General features: G+C 41.8%; 1 protein-coding gene across 6 annotated transcripts in view; it reads right to left on the bottom strand.

Annotated features, from left to right (window-relative positions):
* LOC713683 (polyunsaturated fatty acid (12S)/(13S)-lipoxygenase, epidermal-type-like) overlaps window positions 1–26386 on the bottom strand; it is a 42816-nt gene extending 16430 nt beyond the window's left edge. For 2 of the 6 annotated variants that reach the window (XM_015118413.3, XM_077970144.1), the window contains exons 1-2: window positions 26182–26386; window positions 25805–26027 (exon numbers count right to left, since the gene is read on the bottom strand). The gene's annotated coding sequence lies outside the window, so the exon portion shown is untranslated. Of the gene's footprint in view, window positions 1–8952; window positions 9361–25804; window positions 26028–26181 lie in introns of those variants that run through there. The other 4 variants (XM_077970145.1, XM_077970148.1, XM_077970143.1 and 1 more) reach the window with 4 other exon arrangements.
* Between the last annotated feature and the right edge of the window lie 740 nt (window positions 26387–27126).

The following is a 27126-nucleotide window of genomic DNA, read 5'->3' as shown; positions in this document are numbered from 1 at the left end:
CACACCACCACGCCTGGCTAATTTTTGTATTTTTAGTACAGACAGGGTTTCACCAGGTTGGCCAGGCTAGTCTCAAACTCCTGACCTCAAGTGATCCACCCACCTCGGCCTCCCAAAGTGCTGGGATTACAAGCATGAGCCACCGCGCCCAGCCACGAAGGGAGAAATTTTCTACACAAGTTAGTCTTAGGGGCATCTTCTCTAGAGCTTCAAGATCTTTACTAATTATTCTAACTTCTTATAGGACCCAGAGATGCCTCCTTAGGGTTTGAGAAGACCAAAATTAATGAAGACCTACAGTTAAATCTCAAAACACCTGGGGCCTATCACAGATGGAGAAATCAGAGAAAAGCTTTCAGATTGTAGTTCCACAGCCTTCACAACTAAAGTCAACTCATCAAAGACGTAAGAGTACCGACAACAAAGAGATGAATTAGTCTCTGTCTATAAATACCACTTAGAAAATAACTGGAAGGATTACCCAGGTTTAACTCTAGATGGCATCTGTTTTACCAGTTTTGTTAATGAGCTCTATACTAAACTGAGTTTATTCATACTAATTACGTCGTATTAATTATATGCTCCTCTCCACCTGTTCTAATTCAAGTTACACCTATTTGTGGACCTAGAAGATAAGAGTAAAGCAGAGGGGTGATCTGCTTTTGACACACTTTCTGTTTCTCTCTTTGAGTTTCGTGCTTTCATACATCCTCTGTGAAAGAAGCCAAGAGAGAATGAAATTCCACTTAAGTAACTGGTCAAAGGTACTGCTGCCAAAATGCCCCTCTCTTTAAGATCCGTGTTTTAGCACAAACCAAAAAGATGTACAGGCATCTGAGTAAGCTGAACAACTGATCCATGCAAACTCATGGATCTTCAACTGAAACAACTCATGGGAAATCACCCCAAGGCCTTGAAGTCACGTTGACGTCCCTACAACTTAGAGTAGCCTGGAGCACCTGGAGATTTATATCTCAAGGTCCAAAAAGAAAAATGTCAGCATCCCAGTGACTCCCCTTTGAGCAATCTGCTCTTGTGTGCCCCCACATACCCTTGAACACACGGGGTGAAATAATAATCCCAGTCAATGGGCACCCTATGACCTTTCTAATAGATACTAGAACCACCTACTCTACCCTTAACCCTCACAATTCCTTGCCATAATGCCTCAGTAGTGGGAGTGGATGATTTGCCTCTTTCTAAGCCCCTTTTGGTGTCTCTTGGATTCCATCATGCCCAACACAGTTTTTTGTTAAATTTCACAATCCCTGTTAACCTATTAGCAGGATTTACTTTCTATTTGGAATGTTAATATTTTTGTTTATCCAAAGTACTAATTCCTGAAGTCCTGGAACTCCTTCCCACTGGCCTTTATCCTCCAAAAACTCTGACAGATCACCCCAGTTTCCTTGCTCCCCTCATAATTCCCCAAGCCCTTCACATCCCTCAGTCAGAACATGCTCACTCACATCCATCAGTTTCTTTGGTTACAGGATCAACAGACATATTGGGGAAACAGGGCCCTTAAAGTAGAAATAGACCCCAGCATTCCCCCTCCATGAACTACCCCAGTTTCCTTCAAAATCTGAAGCAAGTGAAAGTCTCAGATCCGTTTACTATTCAAGGATTCCTTGACAAAAGGTTCCTCATCCCTATTTGCAGTTCCTGTAATGCCTTTGTTTTCCTTGTACAACACCTAAGGTTAGACACTGCTAAAGAAAATGAAATGGCTGAGTGTAGTGTGATGAGTCACCCACCAGATTACTTAAGGCTATGTCTGCTGCCTGAACCCTGAAAGCTAGGCAATGAGTCAATGGCCCACTCAAGGAGCAGGTGTTCCTGAGAATCGAAACATCCCAGAGTGTATCTGAGAGCACACCAAGGAAAACAGTCCCATCGCACACACACAGTAGGCGAAGAGCCAGAAAATTAGCCTAAAAGCAGCTTAGAAAGGTGACTATAGTCAATAATAATTACACATTAATGTATATTTAAATAAATTTAAAATAACGAAGAGCATAATTGGATGGTTTATAACACAAAGAATAAATGCTTGAGGGGATAAATACCTCATTTTCCATGATGTGTTTATTATGCATTGCATGCTGGTATCAAAACATCTCATATACTCCATACACCTGCTATGAGGTGTACGAGTAGGTATACATCTACTATGCACCCACAAAAATTAATACAAAATTATTTGAAAGTAAAAATAAATAGATAAATGAAAAGCAGACAGGTGGCAGAGCAGACCTCCAGAGTTGTCCTGCTCCCTGCTGCTGCCCAGGAGTACCTGCAGGTAAGTCCCAGTAAACTCATCTACTCCTCAAACTGAACTTCTCTAAATCATTCTTTGGTGTCTTGGCTCCTTCCCAGTATGGGGGAACTTGCTTCTATACTGTTCTGGCTCTTTCCCATAACAAATGGTGGTTGCTGGGAACTAGGGGGAGGAGGGCAAGGTGCAGAATAGGGAGCTGTTTCATGGGTGTAGTTTTGGTTTTGCAAGATGAAGAGTTCTGGAGAATGACTGCCAACGATGTGAATGTACTTAACACTACTGAGCTGTACACTTAAAAATGATTAGGATGGTACATCTTATGTATATTTTGTCACAATTAAGAAAACTTAAAAATGCGCAAAAGAGCTGAACAGATATCTCGTGAAAGAAGGTAGACATATGGCAAATGAGTATGGGAAAAGATGCTCAAGTCATCTGCCATCAGGAAATCGCAAATGAAAACTACAGTGAGGCCAAGTGCAGTGGCTCATGCCTGTAATCACAACACTGTGGGAGGCTGAGGTGGGAGGATTACTCGAGACCAGGAGTTCAAGACAAGCCTGGGCAACAAGACCCAATCTCTACAAAACAAATTTAAAAATTACCCATGTATGTTGGCATGTGCCTGTAGGCCCAGCTACTCTGGAGGTTGAGGCAGGAGGATTGCTTGAGCTCACGAGGTGGAAGCTGCAGTGAGCCATGATTGTGCCACTATACTCCAGCCTGAGCAACAGAGCAAGACCCTGTCTCAAACACCAAAGATTAAATAAATAAACTACAACGAGATATCACTGACAATGCCAAATGCTGACAAGGATGAAGAGCAACAGGAACTTTCATTTATTGCTGGTGGGAATGTACAATGGCAGAGCCGCTTTGGAAAACTTGGGAAGTTTCCTACACACTAAATATACAGCTTTACCATCTGATCCAGCAGTTGTACTCCTAGATATTTAACTACTTATTTCAGCACAAAAACCTGCACATGAATGTTTATAGCGGTTTTATTCAACATTGTCAACAACTGGAAGCGACCAAGATGTCCTTCAATAGGTGAGTGAATAAACTGTGGTACAGTCATTTGATGGATCAGCAATTTTTAAAATGAGCTATCACACAATTAAAAGACATGGAGCTTCCTGCCACTGAGTTTAAGAAAATAAGACATGGAGGAACTTCACACTAGATGGCATTCTAGACAAGACAAAACTAGAGAGACAGTGAAAAGAGCAGCAGTTGGCAGAGGCTTGGAGAGAGCTGGAGAGGAATGAATAGGTAGAACACAGAGGGTGTTTAGGAAGTAAAACTATTCTGCATGAACGTGTAATGGAGAAATCATTATAAGTTTGTCAAAACCCTTAGAACCATACAATACTGAGAGTGAACTAATATAAACTATAGTCTTTAAATAGACTATATTTAACAATGTAAAGTATGTGAACTGTAATAACACTAAAGCAAGATGCTAATAATAGGGGAAACTATGTGTAAAGAGGAACAGGGACATGTGGGAATTCTCTGTACTATATACTCAATTTTTCTGTAAATCAAATGCTGTTCTAAAAAATAAAGCCTATTGGCCGGGCGTGGTGGCTCACACCTGTAATTCCAGCACTTTGGGAGGCCAAGGTGGGCAGATCATGAGGTCAAGAGATCAAGACCAGCCTGGCCAACATGGTGAAACCCCATCTCTACTAAAAATACAAAAATTAGCAGGGCATGGTGGTGCACGCCTGTAATCCCAGCTACTCGGGAGGCTGAGGCAGGAGAATCTCTTGAACCCAGGAGGTAGAGGTTGCGTGAGCCAAGATCACGCTACTGCATTCCAGCGTGGGTGACAGAGCGAAACTCCATCTCAAATAGATAAATAAATAAATAAATAAAGCCTATTCAAAAGCTTAATGGGAAGAATATTAATTAGTCTAATACCTGCAAGCCATAAATAAACTAATGAAGCCTGGATTCCCTTTAGTTTCTAACCCTAAAACCATCCTCATTTCAATACTCCCTGACACCAATTACCTGACCGTTGACTCATGTTTCCACTTTCTCCAGTAAATTCCTCTGCCCTGAATCGCAACATCTATTTGCCTTCACCTGCATCAACCCAAAATAATCAAAAGAATCAGAATCTAATTTAAAGGGAGTTTATTCAAGCACAAAGTGTGACTTTGTATTCTGATTTTGAGCTAATTTTATATCAAATTCAGGTGTTTCTTTAAGAGTTAATATAGAATGCTTTTGTTTAGTGCCACACTTTTTGCTACCTTATCAGCTAGCTAATTTTCTTTGCTTTCTGGGATATCTGATTTGAAATGGCCTGGAATTTTAATTATAACCAGTGACTATGGTAATAATATAGCTTTCAACAATTATGAAATGAGGTGCCCACTTTTTAAGGACTGAGCAGAAGTTAAAAATCCTGTGTTTCCATAGTGCTTCAAAATCATGAGCTACTCTAAAGCATATCTACTCTCTATATGAATATTAGCAGTTATTCCTCTTGCCAATTGACAAGTCCTGACTAATGTAATTAATTCTGCTTGTTGAGCTCAGGTGGTGCCTAGAAGGTTAAAACTCCCTCCCCTCTTCCTCCTCTTCCTCCTCCTCCTCTTCTTCCCCTTCTTCCTCTCCTCCCTCCCCCTCCCCTTCCCTCCTCCCCTCTCCTCCTCCCTCCCCCTCCCCTTCTCCTCCCTCCCCCTCCCCTCCTCCCCACTCCTCCTTCCTCCCCCTCCCCTCCCCTTCCTCCCCCTCCCCTCCCTCCTCCTCCCTTCCCCTCCCCCTCTCTCCCCTCCCCCCTCCCCTCCCCCTCCCTTCCTTCCTTTTGTTTCTTCCCTTCTTCCCTTCCCTTTCTTTCTTTCTTTCTTTCCCAGTTAAAGATACTATTGTATAACCTGATCGGTAAGTCCCAGATTTATCCTTTAGGCAAGATCTATCTGTAAACCAAACACCATCAGCAGTAGTAAGGGGGGTCTCTCAGAGGTCAGTCGTGGGAGAAACAAGTTGATCAGTCATCACTTAGGGTTATGCAATAGTGCAGTGTTTTCTCTGGAAATGGAGACAGAAGAGTTGTAGGATTTAGGTTATTACATCTAGAGATGTTGATATGAGAAGCTGAAAGAAGTAAAACTTCATATGAAACTAGTCTACTAACTGAATAATGTTTGAGTATGACGCGAATTTAGCAAATGCTTTCACAGAATGAGGAACAAAACCACTAAGGGCTGTCACCATGAGAATTTCGTCAGTTGCTTCAACTAACAAAGCAGGGGCTCTCATGCAAGATGGAAATCCTCTTATTACAGAGTCTAACTGTTGGCTATAATACCCCACAGGTCTCTTTTGGGCTCCATGTTTTTTAGTTAGGATCCTTAAAATGTTTCTATCACTTTCATGTACAAATACTGAAAACAGAAGATTATAATCTGGATGTACCAAAGCTTGGGCATTAGCAAAGTCATTTTTGATCATTAATTTGACATTACTTGATTTTCTTCTGTCCAATCAAGAGGGTCTGGAATGTCCTGTTTAAAAGAAGCATGTAAAGGCCAGGCTTTTCTCTATTTATTTATTTAGATGGAGTCTTACTCTTTTTGTCCAGGCTTGAACGCACTGGCACGACCTTGGCTCACGGCAACCTCTGCCTCCCGGGTTCAAGCGATTCTCCTGCTCCAGCCTCCCAAGTAGCTGGGATTACAGGCGCCTGCCACCACACCCAGCTGATTTTTTTGTATTTTTAGTAGAGACAGGGTTTCACCATGTTGGCCAGGCTGGTTTTGAACTCCTGACCTCAGGTGGTCCGCCTGCCTTGGCCTCCCAAAGGGCTGGGATTACAGGCCTCATGCCTGAGCCACTGCGCTCAGCCAAGGCGTAGGCTTTTAAAGAAAAGTTTGGGATCCAAGTTTTTAAATGTCTTGCCAGCCCCCAAAACTCTCGCAGCTGTTTCTTGGTTCTTCGTGGCAGAAGAGCTAAAATTCCTTTCAGTCTGTATGGACTAATAGAAAGTTCTTCCCTAAATATTAGGTGGCCTAAGCACTTCACTTGTTTTTGACAGGATTGGTGTTTTTCTTTAGAAGCTTTGTGTCCCTTTAAGGCTAATTGTTGTAACAAGTGAATCCCATTTTTAAGAAATACTTGCTTCTCCTCTGAGCAGAGGAGTAAATTGCCTGTGTATTTTATTAAAAGGAATTTTCAAGAAGTCAGTATCTGGGAGATCTGCTTTTAATATTTGTGAAAAGTAAGCTGGGCTCTCAGTTCATCCCTGAGGCATGACTATTCACATGTATTGTCTGCCTTCCCAAGTGAAGGTGAAGAGAAATGGATTCTTTTTTATCTGTGGGAATCCTAAAGAATGTACTACATACGTCTATTACGGTAAAGAACTCAGCTTCAGCCGGGTGCAGTGGCTCATGCCTATAGTCCCAGCAATTTGGGAAGCCGAGGCAGGTGGATGGCTTGAGCCCGGGAGTTCCAGACCAGCCTGGGTAACAAGGGGGAAAACCCCATCTCCACAAAATATACAAAAGGTAGCCAAGTGTTGTGCGCACCTGTAGTTCCAGCTATACAGGAGGCTGAGGTGGGAGAATTGCTTGATCCCAGGAGATTGAGGCTGCAGTGAGCTGTAATGACATTGCACTCCAGCCTGGGCGACAGAGTAAGACCCTGTCTCAAAGTAAAAAGAAAAGAACTCTGCTTCAGTTGGGATGTCAGTCAACAACAGATGGAAGTTTGGCCCTCCTGGGTGTCAAAGAGTGACTATGTTTTTAATTGCTCTCAGATTCTGTACAAACCCCCACCCTCTACCATTTGCTTTCCTTCAGGAAGGACTGGAGTGTTACATTGGCTGTTATAGGGAATAATCAAGTCCTATTTTTAAATAATCTGAGGCCGGGCGCGGTGGCTCACGCCTGTAATCCCAGTACTTTGGGAGGCCCAGGCGGGCGGATCACGAGGTCAGGAGATGGAGATCAATGGAGATCATCCTGGCTAACATGGTGAAACCCCGTCTCTACTAAAAGTACAAAAAATTAGCCGGGCATGGTGGCGGGAGCCTGTAGTCCCAGCTACTCGGGAGGCTGAGGCAGGAGAATGGCGTGAAACCAGGAGGCAGAGCTTGCAGTGAGCTGAGATTGTGCTACTGCACTCCAGCCTGGGCAACAGAGTGAGACTCCGCCTCAAAAAAATAAAATAAAATAAATAAATAAATAAATAAATAAATAAATAATCTGAAACTATAGGCTTTATACCCTTTGGGGCTTCAGTTCTTAGAGGCTATTGTTTAAGTTTTGGAAGGGGTTTTGATGAATCTATTGAACTTTGATTGGGGTAGGCGAGATAAATTTTCCAAAATCACTGGAAGACTTTAACCATGATTGATTAGGCACTACCTTTAGCAGATTGTATAATTTTTTACTACTCAATAATTTAGTGTCTTCTATGTCAATACGGATTGCAATTGGATTAGATTTTGACAAAAGTATGTCTAGTAACTCAGTTTTATCATCTAATTCTAAATACATTTTCCTCTTTTGAGGAGAAAGAAATGTAGGTATTAAATAATTCTAAGTCTCTTGGAGTATTTGTTTCACCTACAGATTGAATTGTTTGTTTACTTCAAGGAATGGGACCTTGTAGTAAGGTGGGATTTACAGATAAGGTGATTCCAGTCTGTTAATAAGATCTTGTGTTCTCCATTTAAAATAACTTTTATTCATCTTAAAATAGAGCCAGGGTCATAAGCTCAAATATTTAATTGCGATTTTCTGGCAAAACCAGAAAACTAGGACTCCAAGGGTCCTAGTGAGGATCAGGAAATTCCTTAATTATACCTTTAAGTTCTGCCTTTGACCATGACTGATAAACTAGGGCAGGTTAATCTCTACCAGACACTGGCTGTTCCAGAGATGGAGCCAGAGCAGTAGAAGCAGCGGGAGGAGAAAGAGGAGGTAGTTCTAGGTAAAGTAGACCAGGTAATAAAGGATAAATAGAAGCAGGAGCTGAGGGAGGAGGAGGAGAAATTTCAGCTGTCTTTTAACATTTGGAAATTGTTCTAGATAACTTTTTATTCTCCTTTTGTAAAGAGGAGAATAAATCTCTTTTGAATGCTTTAAATACCATTGAAAATAACTCTCCTAAATATTCTGTTTTGTCCTAGAACCAGCTTTTTCTAACTGAGCACACAGGTAAATTAGCTGAAGCATCCCACTTTGGCCATTGCAATTTTAGTTTTTCACAAGTTATGTGCAACCATTTTCTAAATAATGACAAGAAGCGGTACCCTAAGTTTTATACATGAGTTCAGCTGGAGTTTCTAAAGGTGGATCTCTCCTTAAGGAGAAAGACTTGATTTTGGAGGGACGATTGTCCATAATTTGAGTTCTCTTGTTAAGTGACCAAAGACCGTGGAAATGGAAATGTGGTCACTCAAGAAGAGTTTAGCTATGTCAACTGAACCATGCTTCAGAACCTAGAAAATATAAAACCACAAATTTATTTTAAGCCACAAAGATTTGCTTCCTCTTTTCAAAGAGAAACACTCCTTCACCAAATTTGAACAAGATAAAAGGCTGAAAATTTTTGCAAATGAAACAAAATCTTATCCTGAAAGGAATGTGAAATTACAAATCTGAAAGCCACAGAATCTCTAGGGAAATAATAAATGAAACTCCTACTTTTAAAAGTAGCGCTTCAGTTTCACTTTTGTTGAGTGTGGAATCAGGACGCTTCAACAGAGTCTGCATCTCAGCCAAAACCAGAGAGATTCGAAATCTGAGAGAAGCCAGGCCAGAGACCCTCTCCAGCTCCAATGAAGTCAAAGAAGCGAAAGCCACTTGTGCTATACCAAAGCGCCAAATGTCAGCAAAGCAGTGAAGATTGCAGAAGGCTTGCTTCAGGTCCCATCTGCAGGTTATCAAATGCCAACCTAAAATAATTAAAAGAGTCAGAGCCTAGTTTAAAGAGAGTTCATTCACACACAGAATGTGAGGACGGTTCACCCAGAAACCCCAACTCCAAAGGAACAGAGTCAGCCATCCGAAGTACGGAAGTTAAGATTTCGTTTACATAGGCAGAGACAGAGGAGTTTTTAGCAGGATTGCATTATTCATGTAGGGTTGGCACGTAGTTACAGCAATTTGATTATTTACATGCAGTGTTTCTTTTTTTTTTTTTTTTTTTTTGAGACGGAGTCTCACTCTGCCGCCCAGGCTGGAGTGCAGTGGCCGGATCTCAGCTCACTGCAAGCTCCGCCTCCCGGGTTCACGCCATTCTCCTGCCTCAGCCTCCCGAGTAGCTGGGACTACAGGCGCCCGCCACCTCGCCCGGCTAGTTTTTTGTACTTTTTTTTTTTTAGTAGAGACGGGGTTTCACCGTGTTAGCCAGGATGGTCTCGATCTCCCGACCTCGTGATCCGCCCGTCTCGGCCTCCCAAAGTGCTGGGATGACAGGCTTGAGCCACCGCGCCCGGCCACATGCAGTGTTTCTTATGAGTAAGGATACATGTAACACTTTTTTTTTTGCAAAGGCTGCAATAATCATAGGTTTTCTGTCATCTTGTCTAAGCAAATCAGGACAATAAAGGGGGAATTAATCTACAACAACCGTCATTAATTAAGAAGGCAGAAAGCTTTTGTCCCCGCCATCATTTAATTCTCTCTAGTCATTGAACAGATCAAGAAAGATAAGAAAATGAGTTAACCTATTATTATAATATGAGAACAGAAGTTGTGACCATGCATAACTCAGATCACAGTCACATCTCTATCAAGGCTTAAAAGTATTCTTTGGGGGTCCAACAGCTTTTAAATTTATTTTCACACCTGGTGAAATTAGCAGTACACTTGGACTATTATACCTCATGGATTAGCAGCCTTTTTTCCCCCAGACATTAACTGCAAATTTAGAGAGAAGCCATGATGGCTGACTAGATGCAGCCAGGAAGAGCACCTCCCACTGAGACACCAGACCACAGGGAAGACTGCCATACTCCTAGCAGACCTTCAGAGGGAAGGCATTGAGAGTGGACAGAGGGAAGATGCAGACCCTGAACTGAAGCTGGAAAAAAGCTCCTCTAGGTGGCTTTGGCCTTTGGTGGCTGCCAGACCTGGACAGAGAAGAGAGGTCTTGCCCATGACATGGGACCAGTTTGATCTGAGTGTGTGCCTGTTTACCAGCCTCTCCTGGGGCTCCAGCCTTGCCGCATCTGCTTGCAGCACAGCCTCAGATGCCAAACCAGGGTGCTTCCAAGGGCCGTCATAATAACTCCTTCACCAGCTCACCATGCCTAACTCTGGTTCCAGCAGGCCAGTCTCCACTGTTGTGCAATCAACCACTTTACAGCCTCTCCCCACTGCAGCCTCCTCCCACCACTTTGCCAGCACAGACTCACCCACAGCCAACGCTCACAGCTTTGTCAGTATGAGTGCGGGCAGATCTCCCCTCCCCTCCCCCGCTAGCACACGTGTGGACACGCTGCTGCCCCATCACCATCGGCACAAGCATGCGTACAGACACCACCACCCCACCCCAACTAGTGCCCGGTTCACACTGACGCATGCATATCCCACCATGTCATCACCACCAGCGCCAGTGCATGCACGGATGCTGCCATCCCATCCCCACTGGTGCCCCGCCACTGCTGATGTGCAGGCACCTACTGTGCTGCTGTGGCTGCTGGCAAACACACGTGAGCACAGATCCCACTGCCACTGCCACAACAAAGCACTTTGGCCAGCACCCTACCGGCAGAGTGTTGTGGCCACTGAGCCAGGAACACCTCAGCCCCCCTTATTGCAGCAAGTTTCTAACCTCGAAGGGCCACAGAACAAAGCTAGGACCCAGTACTAGCCCCCCAGAGTTAGAACATGCAGACCAGGAGTGATGAACTGAGCCTTGGCCTCCTGAAATATTTTAAACAAGACAGTTGACTGAACCCATGGTGTACCACAGTCAAACCCTCAAGGCATCAAAGAATAAAAAATCAAAAAACTCCATGCAAAGGAAAGCAACTTCAAAGATCAAAGGAACATCAGCCCACACAAATGAGAAAGAACTAGCTCAAGAACTTTGGCAACTCAAAAAGCCACAATGTCTTCTCACCTTCAAATGACCACACTAGTTCTTTGGCAGTGGTTCTTAACTTGGCTGAAATGACTGAAATCAAAGACACAGAATTCAGAATCTGGATAGGAATGAAGATCATTGAGATTCATGAGAAAGTCAAAACCCAATCAAGCCTGGCACGGTGGCTCACGCCTGTAATCCCAGCACTTTGGGAGGCTGAGGTGGGTGGATCACAAGGTCACAAGACCAGCCTGGCCAAGATGGTGAAACCCTGTCTCTACTAAAACACACACACACACACACACGCACACACACACACACGCGCGCGCGCGCATGCGCGCCAGGCATGGTGGCAGGTGCCTGTAATCCTAGCTACTTGGGAGGCTGAGGCAGAGAATTACCTGAACTTGGGAGGCGGAGTTTGCAGTGAGCCGAGATTGTACCACTGCACTCCAGCCTGGGTGACACAGCAAGACTCTGTCTCCAAAAACAACCACCACTACCACTACTACCACCACCAAACAAAAAACCCAATCAATTGAATTTAAGGAATCCAATAAAATGATACAAGAGATGAAAGATGAAATAACCATTTAAAAAAAGAATCAAAATGAGCTGAGAAAGCTGAAAACTCTGTATAAGAATGGCATGATGCAATTTCAAGTATTTACGGCAGAATAAACCAAGTGGAGAAAAGAATCTCAGAGCTTGAAGACAAGTTGTCTGAATCAACTCAGTCAGACAAAAATAAAAAAAAAATAAAAAAGATAAACACAATCTCCAAGAAGGCTGGGCATGGTGGCGCATGCCTGTAATCCCAGCACATTGGGAGTCCAAGGCAGGAGGATCACCTGAGCCCAGGAGTTCAAGGCCAGCCTAGGCAACATAGCGAGACCCCCCCCATCTCTATTTTATTAAATAAAAAAAATTTTAAAACCTCTGAGCAATATAGGGTTATGTAAAGAGACAAAATATATGACTTATTGGTGTCCCTGAAAGAGAGAGACTTGGTAAACATATTTGAGGGTATTGTCCATGAAAATTTCCCCAACCATGGTAGAGAGACTGACATTCAAATTCAGGAAATACAGAGAACCCCTGTGAGAAACTGTATAGGACAACCATCCCCAAGACACATAGTCATCAAATTTTTCAAGGTCGATGTGAAATAAAAAATATTAAAGGCAGCTAGAGAGAAGGAGCAAGTCACCTACAAAGGGAACCACATCAGCTTAACAGCAGTCCTTCCAGCAGAAACCCTACAAGCCAGAAGGCACTGGGGGCCTATATTCACAGCATGCTTAAGGAAAAGACATTCCAACCAATAAATTTCATATCCAGCCAAACTAAGCTTTGTAAGCAAAGGAGAAATAAGATCCTTTTCAGACAAGCAAATGCCAAGGGAATTCATTACCGCCAGACCTGCCTTACAAGAGGTCCTTAATGGAGTGCTAACTATGGAAGCAAAAACTGTTGCCAGCCACCACAAAAAAACACATTAAGTACATAGACCACTGACACCATAAAGCAACTACACAATCAAGTCTGCATGATAACCAGCTAATATCACAATAACAGTATCAAACCTGCACATATCAATTAACCTTGAATATAAAGGTGCAAAATGCCCCACTTAAAAGACACAGAGTAGCGAGTTAAAAAACCAAACCCAACTATATGCTGTCTTCAAGAGACCCATCTCGCATGCAATGACACCCATAGGTTCAAAGTCAAGGGATGGAGAAAAATCTACCAAGCAAATGTAAAACAAAAAAGGCAGGGGTTGCTATTTTAATTTCAGAGAAAATAGACTTTAAACCAACAACAGTCAAAAATGACAAAGAAGGTAAAAGATTTAATTTAACGAGAAGAATTAACTATCCTAAATATGTATGCACCCAACATAGGAATACCTAGATTCATGAAACGAGTCTTAGAGAGCTACAAAGAGACTTAGAAAACCACACAATAATAGGGGAAGACTTTGATCCCTCCGCTGATAGTGTTAGACAGATTATTGAGGCGGAAAACTAAGAATGATATTCGGGACCTGAACTCAACACTTAACCAAATGGACCTAACAACATCTCCAGAACTCTCCACCCCGAAACAACAGAATATTCATGCTTCTTATCTGTACATGGCACACACTCTAAAATTGGCTACATAATCGGCCATAAAAATGATTTTCAGCAAATTCAGAAAAACTGAATAGACCAATCACACTCCCAGACCACAGGGCAATAAAAATAGAATCAATACTAGAAGATTGCACAAAAATCATACAATTATATGGAAATTAAACAACCTGCTCCTGAATAACTTCTGGGTAAACAAGGAAATTAAGGCAGGTATCAAGAAATTCTTTGAAACTAATAAAAACAAAGAACATATCAGAATCTCTGAAACATACCCAAAGCAGTATTAAGCAGAAAGTCGAATCCTCACATCAAAAAGTTAGAAAGATCTCAAATTGACAACCTAATATCACACCTAGAGGAATTAGAAAAGCAAGAGGAAACCAACCCCAAAGCTAGCAGAAGATAAGAAATAACCAAAATCAGAGATGGACTGAATTGAGACTTGGGAAACCATACAAAAGATCAACAAAATCGTAAATTGTTTCCTTGAAAAAATAAATAAGATTGGTAGACCACTAGCTAGACTAATAAAGAAGAGAGATCTAAGTACACACAATCAGAAATGTCAGAAATCACTTTACCACTGACTCCAAAGAAATAAAAAGGGGGAAAAAAACCCCTCAGAAATGATTATGAGTACCAGTGCACACAAACTAAGAAACCTACGAGAAATGGATAAAGTTCCTAGAAACATACAACCTCCCAAGATTGAACCAGTAAGAAATTGAAATCCTGGTCCCAAAATTGAATCAGTAAAAAAAAAAAAAAAAAAAAAAATTCCCTACCTACCAGGAAAAGCCCAGGACCAGATGGATTCACAACTAAATTCTACCAGATGTCTAAAGTAAAGATCTAGTACCTACTGAAACAATTCCAAAAAGCTGAGAGGGAGGGACTCCTCCCTCACTTATTGTTTGAAGGCAGACTAATTCTGATACCAAAACCTGGCAGAGACAGCAGGGCGTGGTGGCTCATGCCTGTAATCCCAGCACTCTGGGAGGCCGAGGCAGGTGGATCATGAGGTCAGGAGATCAAGAACACGGTGAAACCCTGTCTGTACTAAAAAAATATATATATATATAAAAAATTAGCTGGGCATGGTGGCAGGTGCCTGTAGTCCCAGCTACTCGGGAGGCTGAGGCAGGAGAATGGTGTGAACCTGGGAGGCGGAGTTTGCAGAGAGCTGAGATCGCGCCACTGTAGTCCAGCCTGAGTGACAGAGTGAGATTCTGTTTTGAAAAACAAAAACAAAAACAAAAACCTGGCAGAGACACACAAAGAAAGAAAACTTCAGACCAACATCCTTGATGAATATAGATCCAAAAATTTTCAACAGATTACTGGCAATCCGAATTCATCATCACATCAAAAAGCTAACCCACCACAATCAAGTAGGCTTTATTCATGAGATGCAAGGTTGATTCAATATATGCAAATCAATAAATGTGATTCGTCACATAAACAAAACTAAAGACAAAAACCACATGATTATCTAAGGCTTTCAATAAAATTCAACATCACTTCATGTTAAAAACCTCAACCAACTAGGCACTGAAGGAACATAACACAAAATAATAAGAGCCACCTATGCAAACCTACAGCCAACGTCATACTGAATGCGCAAAAGTTGGAAGCATTCCTTTTGAAAACCAGAAAAAGACAAGGATGCCCTCTGTCATCACTCTTATTCAACATGCTTCCGGAAGTCCTAGTCAGGGCAATCAGGCCATAGAAAAAAATAAAACACATTCAAATTAGAAGGCAGGAAATCAAACTATCCCTGTTTGCAGATAATGTGATTTTATACTTAGAAAACCCCATAGTCTCTGCCCAGGGCTCCTAGATTGGATAAACAACTTTAGCAAAGTTTCAGAATACAAAAATCAATGTATGAAAATCAGAAGCATTTTTATACACCAACAACATCCAAGCTGAGAGTCAAATCAAGAATGTAATCCCATTCACAATAGCCTAACACAAAAATAAATACATAGGAATATACTTAACCAGGGCAGTGAAAGATCTCTACAATGAGAATTACAAACACTACTGAAAGAAATCCAAGATGACACAAACAAATGGAAAAACATTCCATGTTCATGGATAGGAAAAATCAATATTGCTAAAATGACCGTGTTCCCCAAAGCAATTTACAGATTTAATGCTATTCCTATCAAACGACCAATGACATTTTTCATAGAATTACAAAAATCTATTCTAAAATTCATATGAAACCAAAAAATAGCCTGAATAGCCAGAGTAATCCTAATGAAAAAGTACAAAGTGGAGGAGGTTCCAAGATGGCCGAATAGGAACAGCTCCAGTCTGCAGCTCCCAGCGTGAGCGACGGAGAAGATGGGTGATTTCTGCATTTCCAACTGAGGTACTGGGTTCATCTCACTGGGGCTTGTAAGACAGTGGGAGCAGCCCATGGAGCAGGGTGGGGCATCGCCTCACCCAGGGAGCGCAAGGGGTCAGAGAATTCCCTTTCCTAGCAAAGGGAAGCTGTGACAGATGGTACCTGGAAAATCGGGACACTCCCGGGACCCTAATACTATGCTTTTCCAATGGCCTTAGCAAATGGCAAACCAGGAGATTATATCCTGTGCCTGGCTCGGAGGGTCCCACGCCCACGAAGTCTTGCTCACTGCTAGCACAGCAGTCTGAGATCGAGCTGCAAGGTGGCAGTGAGGCTGAGGGAGGGGCATCTGCCATTGCTGACGCTTGAGTAGGTAAAGCGGCTGGGAAGCTCAAACTGGGTGGAGCCCACCGCAGCTCAAGGAGGCCTGCCTGCCTCTGTAGACTCCACCTCTGGGGGCAGGGCATAGCTGAACAAAAGGCAGCAGAAACTTCTGCAGACTTAAACGTCCCAGTCTGACACCTTTGAAGAGAGTAGTGGCTCTCCCAGCATGGAGTTTGAGATCTGAGAACGGACAGGCTGCCTCCTCAAGTGGGTGCCTGATCCCTGAGTAGCCTAACTGGGAGACACCTCCCAGTAGGGGCTGACTGACACCTCATACAGCCAGGTGCCCCTCTGAGATGAAGCTTCCAGAGGAAGGATCAGTCAGCAGCATCTGCCATTCTGCAATATTTGCTGTTCTGCAGCCTCCACTGGTGATATCCAGGCAAACAGGGTCTGGAGTGGACCTCCAGCAAATGCCAACAAACCAGCAGCTGAGGGTCCTGACTGTTAGAAGGAAAACTAACAAACAGAAAGGACATCCACACCAAAACCCCATCTGTACGTCCCCATCATCAAAGACCAAAGGTAGATAAAGCCACAAAGATGGGGAGAAACCAGAGCAGAAAAGCTGAAAATTCTAAAAATCAGAGTGCCTCTTTCCCTGCAAAGGAACACAGCTTCTCACCAGCAACGGAACAAAGCTGGATGGAGAATGACTTTGACGAGTCGAGAGAAGAAGGTTTCAGATGATCGGTAATAACAAACTTCTCCAAGCTAAAGGAGGATGTTTGAACCCATTCCAAAGAAGCTAAAAACCTTGAGAAAAGATTAGACGAATGGCTAACTAGAATAAACAGTGTAGAGAAGTCCTTAAATGACCTGATGGAACTGAAAACCATGGTACAAGAACTACATGATGCATGCACAAGCTTCAGTAGCCGATTTGATCAAGTGGAAGAAAGGGTATCAGTGATTGAAGATCAAATGAATGAAATGAAGCAAGAAGTTTAGAGAAAAAAGAGTAAAAAGAAATGAACAAAGCCTCCAAGAAATATGGGACTATGTGAAAAGACCAAATCTACGTCTGATTGGTATACCTGAAAGTGATGGGGAGAATGGAACCAAGTTGGAAAACACTCTTCAGGATATTATCCAGGAGAACTTCCCCAACCTAGCAAGGCAGGCCAACATTCAAATTCAGGAAATACAGAGAACACCACAAAGATACTCCTCAAGAAGGGCAACTCCAAGGCATATAATTGTCAGATTCACCAAAGATGAAATGAAGGAAAAAATGTTAAGGGCAGCCAGAGAGAAAGGTCGGGTTACCCAAAAAGGGAAGCCCATCAGACTAATGGCGGATCTCTCAGCAGAAACTCTACAAGCCAGAAGAGAGTGGAGGCCAATATTCAACATTCTTAAAGAAAAGAATTTTCAACCCAGAATTTCATGTCCAGCCAAACTAAGCTTCCTAAGTGAAGGAGAAATAAAATCCTTTACAGACAAACAAATGCTGAGGAATTTTGTCACCACCAGGCCTGCCTTACAAGAGCTCCTGAAGGAAGTACTAAACATACTAAACATGGAAACGAACAACTAATACCAGCCACTGCAAAAACATGCCAAATTGTAAAGACCATCAATGCTAGGAAGAAACTGCATCAACTAGCGAGCAAAATAACCAGCTAACATCATAATGACAGGATCAAAGTCACATATAACAATATTAACCTTAAACGTAAATGGGCTAAATGCTCCAATTAACAGACACAGACTGGGATAAAGAGTCAAGACCCAACAGTGTGCTGTATTCAGGAGACCCATTTCACGAGCAGAGATACATATAGACTCAAAATAAAGGGATGGAGGAAGATCTACCAAGCTAATGGAAAACAAAACAAAAAAAAAAGCAGGAGTTGCAATCCTAGTCTCTTATAAAACAGACTTTAAACCAACTAGGATCCAAAGAGACAAAGAAGGCCTTTACATAATGGTAAAGGGATCAATTCAACAAGAAGAGCTAACTATCCTAAATATATACGCACCCAATACAGGAGCACCTAGATTCATAAAGCAAGTCCTTAGAGACCTACAAAGAGACTTAGACTCCCACACAAGAATACTGGGAGACTTTAACAACATCCCACTGTCAACATTAGACAGATCAATGAGACAGAAGTTAACAAGGATATCCAGGAATTGAACTCAGCTCTGCACCAAGCAGACCTAATAGACATCTACAGAACTCTCCACCCCAAATCAACAGAATATACATTCTTCTCAAGACCACATCGCCCTTATTCCAAAACTGACCACATAGTTGGAAGTAAAGCACTCCTCAGCAAATGTAAAAGAACAGAAATTATAACAAACTGTCTCTCAGACCACAGTGCAATCAAACTAGAACTCAGGATTAAGACACTCACTCAAAACCGCTCAACTACATGGAAACTGAACAACTAGCTCCTGAATGATTGCTAGGTACATAACGAAATGAAGGCAGAAATAAAGATGTTCTTTGAAACCAGTGAGAACAAAGACACAACATACCAGAATCTCTGGGACACATTTAAAGCAGTGTGTAGAGGGAAATTTATAGCACTAAATGGCCACAGGAGAAAGCAGGAAATATCTAAAATTGACACCCTAACATCACAAGTAAAAGAACTAGAGAAGCAAGAGCAAACACATTCAAAAACTAGCAGAAGGAAAGAAATAACTAAGATCAGAGCAGAACTGAAGGAGATAGAGACACAAAAAGCCCTTCAAAAAAATCAGTGAATCCAGGAGCTGGTTTTTTGAAAACATCAACAAAATTGATAGACCGCTAGCCATAGTAATAAAGAATAAAAGAGAGAAGAATCAAATAGATGCAATAAAAAATGATAAAGGGGATATCACTGCCGATCCCACAGAAATACAAACTACCATCAGTGAATACTTTAAACACCTCTATGCAAATAAACTAGAAAATCTAGAAAAAATGGATAAATTCCTGGACACATATACCCTCCCAAGACTAAACCAGGAAGAAGTTGAATCCCTGAATAGACCAATAACAGGTTCTGAAATTGAGGCAATAATTAATAGCCTACCAACCAAAAAAAGTCCAGGACCAGACAGATTCACAGCCAAATTCTACCAGAGGTGCAAAGAGGAGCTGGTACCATTCCTTCTGAAACTATTCCAATCAATAGAAAAAGAGGGAATCCTCCCTAATTCATTTTATGAGGCCAACATCATCCTGATACCAAAGCCTGGCAGAGACACAACAAAAAAAGAGAATTTTAGACCAACATCCCTGATGAACATTGATGCAAAAAATCCTCAGTAATATACTGGCAAACCAAATTCAGCAGCACATCAAAAAGCTTATCCACCACAATCAAGTTGACTTCGTCCCTGGGATGCAAGGCTGGTTCAACATATGCAAATCAATAAATGTAATCCATCATATAAACAGAACCAAAGACAAAAACCACATGATTATCTCAATAGATGCAGAAAAGGCCTTCAACAAAATTCAACAGCCTTTCATGCTAAAAAAAAAAAACTCCCAATAAACTAGGTATTGATGGGATGCATCTCAAAATAATAAGAACTATTTATGACAAACCCACAGCCAATATCATACTGAATGGGCAAAAACTGGAAGCACACCCTTTGAAAACTGGCACAAGACAGGGATGCTCTCTCTCACCACTCCTATTTAACATAGTGTTGGAAGTTCTGGCCAGGGTAATCAGGCAAGAGAAAGAAATAAAGGGTATTCAATTAGGAAAAGAGGAAGTCAAATTGTCCCTGTTTGCAGATGACATGATTGTGTCTTTAGAAAACCCCATCATCTCAGTCCAAAATCTGCTTAAGCTGATAAGCAACTTCAGCAAAATCTCAGGATACAAAATCAATGTGCAAAAATCACAAGCATTCCTATACACCAATAACAGAGAGCCAAATCATAAGTGAACTCCCATTCACAATTGCTTCAAAGAGAATAAAATACCTAGGAATCCAACTTACAAGGGATGTAAAGGACCTATTCAAGGAGAACTACAAATCACGCTCAACGAAATAAAAGAGGACACAAACAAATGGAAGAACATTCTATGCTCATGGATAAGAAGAATAAATATTGTGAAAATGGCCATACTGCCCAAGGTAATTTATAGATTCAATGCCATCCCCATCAAGCCACCAATGACTTTTTTCACATAATTGGAAAAAACTACTTTAAGGTTCATATGGAACCAAAAAGAGCCTGCATCGCCAAGACAATCCTAAGTCAAAAGAACAAAGCTGGAGGCATCATGCTACCTGACTTCAAACTATACTACAAGGCTACAGTAACCAAAACAGCATAGTACTGGTACCAAAACAGATATAGACCAATGGAACAGAATAGAGCCCTCGGAAATAATAGCATGCATTTACAACCATCTGATCTTTGACAAATCTGACAGAAACAAGAAATGGGGAAAGGATTCCCTGTTTAATAAATGGTGCTAGGAAAACTGGCTAGTCGTATGTAGAAAGCTGAAACTGGATCCCTTCCTTACACCTTATACAAAAATTAATTCAAGATGGATTAAAGATTTAACCGTTAGACCTAAAACCATTAAAACCCTAGAAGAAAACCTAGGCAATACCATTCAGGCCATAGGCATGGGCAAGGACTTCATGACTAAAATACCAAAAGCAATGGCAACAAAAGCCAAAATTGACAAATGGGATCTAATTAAACTAAAGAGCTTCCGCCCAGCAAAAGAAACTACCATCAGAGTGAACAGGCAACCTACAGAATGGGAGAAAATTTTTACAATCTACCCATCTGCCAAAGGGCTAATATCCAGAATCTACAAAGAACTTAAAGAAATTTACAAGAAAAAATCAAACAACCCCATCAAAAAGTGGGCAAAGGATATGAACAGACACTTCTCAAAAGAAGACATTTATGCAGACACATGAAAAAATGCTCATCATCACTGGTCATCAGAGAAATGTAAATCAAAACCACAATGAAATACCATCTCACATCAGCTAGAATGGCGATCATTAAAAAGCTGGGAAACAACAGGTGATGGAGAGGATGTGGAGAAATAGGAATGTTTTTACACTGTTGGTGGGACCGTAAACTAGTTCAACCATTGTGGAAGACAGTGTGGCAATTCCTCAAGGATCTAGAACTACAAATACCATCTGACCCAGCAATCCCATTACTGGGCATATACCCAAAGGATTATAAATCATACTGCCATAAAGACACACGCGCACGTATGTTTACTGTGGCACTATTCACAATAGCAAAGACTTGGAACCAACCCAAATGTCCATCAATGATATACTGGATTAAGAAAATGTGGCACATATACACTATGGAATACTATGCAGGCATAAAAAAGTTCATGTCCTTTGTAGGGACATGGATGAAGCTAGAAACCATCATTATGAGGAAACTATCGCAAGGACAGAAAACCAAACACCACATGTTCTCACTCATAGGTGGGAACTGAACAATGAGAACACCTGGACACAGGGTGGGAACATCGCACACTGGGGCCTGTTATGGGGTAGGGGGAGGGGGGAGGGATAGCATTAGGAGATATACCTAATGTAAATGATGAGTTAACGGGTGCAGCACACCAACATGGAACATGTATACATATGTAACAAACCTGCATGTTGTGCACATGTACCCTAGAACTTAAAGTATAATTTAAAAAATAAAGTACAAAGCTGAAGACATCATACTACTTAATTTCAAACTATACAATGGGTCTACAATAATCAAAACAACATGATACTGGCAAAAAAACAGATACACAGACCAATGGAACAGAATAGAGAGCCCAGAAATAAAGTCACACACTGGCACCATCTGATCTTTGAGAAAGTCAACAAAAACAAGCAATGAGGAAAGGAGCCCGTATTCAATAAATGATGCTGATATAACTGGCTAGCCATATGCCAAAGATTGAAACTGGGCTCCTTCATTTCATCATATACAAAAATCAACTCAAGATGGATTAAAGACTTCAATGTAAAACCTAAAACCATAAAAATCCTGGAAAATAACCTAAAAAATACCATTCTGGGCATACGACCTGGGAGAGATTCCATGATGAAGAAAACAAAAGCAACTGCAACAAAAACAAAAATTGAGAAAGTGACCTAATTAAAACAAAGAGCTTCTATAAGGCAAAAAACAAAACAAAACAAAAAAACCAAAACAAAAAACCTATTAACAGAGTAAACATATAGCCAACACAATGTGAGAAAATATTTGCAAACTATGCATCTGGCAAAAGTCTAATATCCAGAATCTATAAGGAACTTAAACAAATTAACAAGCAAAAAACAAACAACCCCATTAAAAATTGGGACAAAGGACGTGAGCAGACACTTTTCAAAAGAAGACATACATAGGGCCAAAAAGCATATGAAAAAAATGTTCAACATCACTAATCATCAGACAAATGCAAATCAAAACCACACTGAGATACCATCTCATACCAGTTAGAATGGCTATTAATAAAACGACAAAAATAATAGACACTGGAGAAGTCGTACAGAAAAGGAAATGCTTATATACTGCTGGTGCAAGTGTAAATTAGTTCAGCCACTATGGAAAACAGTTTGGCATTTTCTCAAAGTACTTAAAACAGAACTATCATTTGGTCCAGCAATCCCATTATTGGGTATATACCCAAAGGAACATAAATTGTTCTGCCCTAAAGACACGTGGACACTTAATTTCATCATAGAACTATTCGCAATAGCAAAGACATGGAATCAACCTAAATGCCCATCCATGGTAGACTGGATAAAGAAAATGTGGTCCATATACATCATGGAATACTACATAGCCATTAAAAAAAGATGATGTCCTTTGCAGCAACACGGATGGGACTGGAGGCCATTATCTTAAGCGAATTAATGCAGGAACAGAAAACTAAAGACCACATGTTCTCACTTATAACTGGACACAAAGAAGGGAACGATAGACACTGGGGCCTACTTGAGGGTGGAGGGTGGGGGGAGAGTGGGGATCAAAACAAACCACCTATGAAGAAACCTGCTTATCACCTGGGTGACAAAATAATCTGTACACCAAACCTCTATGACACAAAATTTACCTATGTAACAAACCTGCATATGTACCCCGAACCTAAAATAAATGTTTAAGATTTTTAAAAATGCAAATTTAAAGGATTTGGTTTTCCCTTGTAATTGCATCATCATGCAATATGTAGATGTCCTCCTTCTTTGCTCCAGTACATTTGATAATTTATTGGCAGATACTCAGTACCTTTTGGAAGATCTGACTTAAAAGGGACATCATTTTCAAAAGACAAAATATAATTTCACTATCCTTAGTTTTGCTATTTTTAGTTTCACTTCCTAAAACATGACATCGCCTGTAAGGGAAAATCTTTGTCTCCAGATGTATCAAGAGCATCCCTAATTATACTTTATCTAAAACAATGAGACAACTCCTGGACTTTCTGAGACTGGTTGGCTGTTGTAGAATGTGGATTCCTTGTCTGAACCCCTATAAGGAGAATTAGCCACTATCACAGTATTGGATCCTTTTAAAAACCCCCCTTTCCTCTTCCACCAGCTTGGGACTTCCAAACTACTCCTTGCCCTTCTCCCTATTCATTCATGAGAGAGAAGAACATACTTTGGATGTCCTGTCTCAGAAATACAAAAGGAGCCCGAGGCCCATTGGATATTTTACCTTCATGCTAGGCCCTATGGGTCAAGCCTTCCTTGCTTCCGAGTTGTCATAGCAACAGCAAATTTGATTCAAGCCACAGTTGATTTTGTGCTAGGTCACACTTCACATGCTTCTGTGCCCAAGTGGTTCACATCTTTGTCCTGACTGCAAACCCTCAACATTTTTTCAACCTCTAACCTTACCTCTTATGAGATCCTTTTGTTTGTTCCTTCTCACATTACTATTCACCATAACCAAAATCTTAACCTTGTTACCATTTCTCTCCCAACTGAAGTACAACCACCATGACTGTATTTCAGCCACCTAAGCTCTAACCTTTCCCTGTCCTGATCTTGCTGAAGTACCTCTTATAGATCCAGATCTCATTTTCTTTGTTGATAGTTCATGCCTCTGACCTCAGAAAGAGGTTTCCAGGCTGGATATGCCATTGCATATATCCACAGTCCCATAACATATGAGGCTTTACCCAGTGCGAATTAGATCAGAATAATTTGTGGCGCTCACAAGAACCTACACTCTAGCTGAGAATCAAAGAGTTAACATCAACACAGATAACAGATATGTTTTTAGGGTATCACATGACTTTGACATGTTGTGGAAAGTCAGGGAATTTGTGACTACAGCTGGAACACTAGTTAAAAATGGGAAATGTGGATAACCTTCTAGAGACCTTATTATTACAAGAGCTGGCCATACTCAAGATAGAAGCTTATATGGGCAATAAGACCCCTAAGGCAAGGGGAAGCTCAGCTGACAAATATGCTAAGTAGCAGTTTATAAACCTGTCCCAGTCCCACTGTAATCAGACCAGATATTAAACCTACTCAGTTTGCCAATTTATCCTCTATTTGAGGACATTAAAATATCTCAGTTAAAGGCCCCTGAAGATGAAAAGGCTAACTGAAAACAAGGTGGATGTTTTACCCACCGAAAAGTCCAAAGATAGGCTTCGAAGACACTAAGAAGGCTACTTGGTCTCTCCTTGGTCCCTGACCTGACGTTCAGTCTTCACAAAATTTTTCATCATGAGAAGAATACGGACTCAACTCCTTCATCATCATTTGTGGGGGAAATTTCACTCTTTACTTGGGATATCTGCCAAAAATAGAATCCTGGACAAGTTATAAAGGTAGAGCAAGGAAAAGGGCCACCTCCAGCAGGACTCTTTCTCCGTTGGCAATGATATTTTATTCAGCTTCCTAAGTCCGTGTTATTAATATGCCCTGGCCATTGTTTTTATGTTCACTTATTGACTAGAAGCTTTCCCATGTAAGAAGCCCACAGCTACTACTGTTGGTTCTGTTAGAACAAATTTTCCCTTCCTGAAGAATTCCACTTGCCCTGTCAAGTGACCAGGGAACTCTTCACACCAGTAAAGTCATCCAAAAAAATCCAAGAGTTCTTCCTCTGTTCCCTAAATTACATGATCCTCACCATATCCAGTCATGCAGAATGACTGAACAAGCAAATAGACAATTGAAACTAAAATTTTCAAAATTCAGAGGCGAGGCCAGGTGTGGTGGCTTATTCCTGTAATCCCAGAACTTTGGGAGGCTAAGGCAGGAGGATCACTTGAGACCAGCCTGGGCAACATAGTGAGACCACATTTCTATGGTAAAAATACATATTTATATTTTAAAAACCTTCAGAGAACTCAGCCTTCCATGGCCCAAGGTATTTCCCTTGGTCTTAATTGCTCTCTAGCCTTTCCTTGCTAGACTACACCAGCACCCCACTACCAAAAAATAATCACTAGCACAACTAGGAGAATTCCCTACTCTACGTGGGTAACAGAAGACTCCAGTGAAGTTAATTCAGACATTATTTCAGAATTCGACCTTGGATGCATGTCTCACAACTTAAAAAGTACAGGAGTTACTTATAATAAAAATCTACTTCACCTGGAGATCTTAAATCGGGGCCCTCTAGGAGGACTATGGCTGCCTCTGCTGAGTCATGCAGGTTGTCAGAGAAGCAGGTGAAAGCCAGCAATCACAGGCCTCACCCAGATCTCACACAAACCGAAGGGCTGGTCTCACTCCCACCGTGTCCCGCAACACCTCCAAGTCTGTTTCCAGGCAAAGGGCGGGTTTGAAAACTTGTCCGAGGCTTTCTGCCTCCCACCTGTGAAACAAAAGGGCTTTAGTTCTTCCCCCACCTGTGAAGTCTGCAAGCCAGATGGGCGTCCTTCCCCAGGTTCTGGCCAGGAGGCTTCTCGCACCACTCAAATTGTTACAAAGTTCAGCTAGGGAAGTCCTTCTCCTGGGTAGGGTTTTACCCCTTGCTCCTCTGGCCTCCCTCCTGATGGATCCCAGTGGTTCTAGGCAGGAACAGGCTACTTGGGGATTCAGCGAGCTCCCAGGGCCTCCCTGCTGCCTCCTCCGCCCCTGTATTTCGCTTGGCCCAGCTAACTTGACTCAGCTCCAGGTGAAGTCGGGAGCATCTCCCGGAAACAGACCTTCAGCTTCTCCAGAGGGGAGGGTGTGTTCCGGAAAGGAGGGTCTCCCTTTCTCACTTCCGCAGTTGGGGCACTCACAGTATTTGGGGTGTCTCCCGGGTCCTGCAGGAGCAGTCTGCTTCTTTCAGAGGGTCTGAAAGAGATATATATATATATATATTTTTTTTTGTAAACTTGCATTTGACTAGCCAGAGTTGAGTCAGTATTTTTCTCATGATGAAAAATTTTGTGAAGACTAAAGACAGGGGCCTTTAAACTTCTCACTCCACTACCTTTCTCTCAAAATATTTTTTAAGTATTAAAAGCAGCCGGTGATATGGTTTGTCCCCACCAAATACCGTGTTAAAATTTGATCCCCAATGTTCAAGGTGAGGCCCGGTGGGAAGCGTTTGGGTAATGAGGACAAATCCCTCATCCATGGTTTGGTGCCTTCCCGTTGGTAAGTAGTGAGTTCTTGTCCTATTCACGTGAGAGCTGGGCTGGTTGTTTAAAAGGGCCTGGCATCTCTCTTGCTCACTTTCTCACCGTGTGACACGCCTGCTCCCCCTTCACCCTTCAACATGAGTGGAACCTCCCTGGGTCCCCTACCAGACATAGATGCTAGTGACATGCTTCTTGTACAGTCTGCAGAATCATGAGCCAAACAAACCTCAAACCTCTCTTCTTTTTTTCTTTTTTTTGAGACGGAGTCTTGCTCGGTAGCCAGGCTGGAGTGCAGTGGTGTAATCTTGGCTTACTGCAATCTCCGCCTCCTGGGTTCAGGTG

The sequence above is a fragment of the Macaca mulatta genome, chromosome 16 (genome assembly GCF_049350105.2).
Source record: "Macaca mulatta isolate MMU2019108-1 chromosome 16, T2T-MMU8v2.0, whole genome shotgun sequence".
Lineage (NCBI taxonomy): Eukaryota > Metazoa > Chordata > Mammalia > Primates > Cercopithecidae > Macaca > Macaca mulatta.
This window is presented reverse-complemented; position numbering and strand designations above follow the sequence as displayed.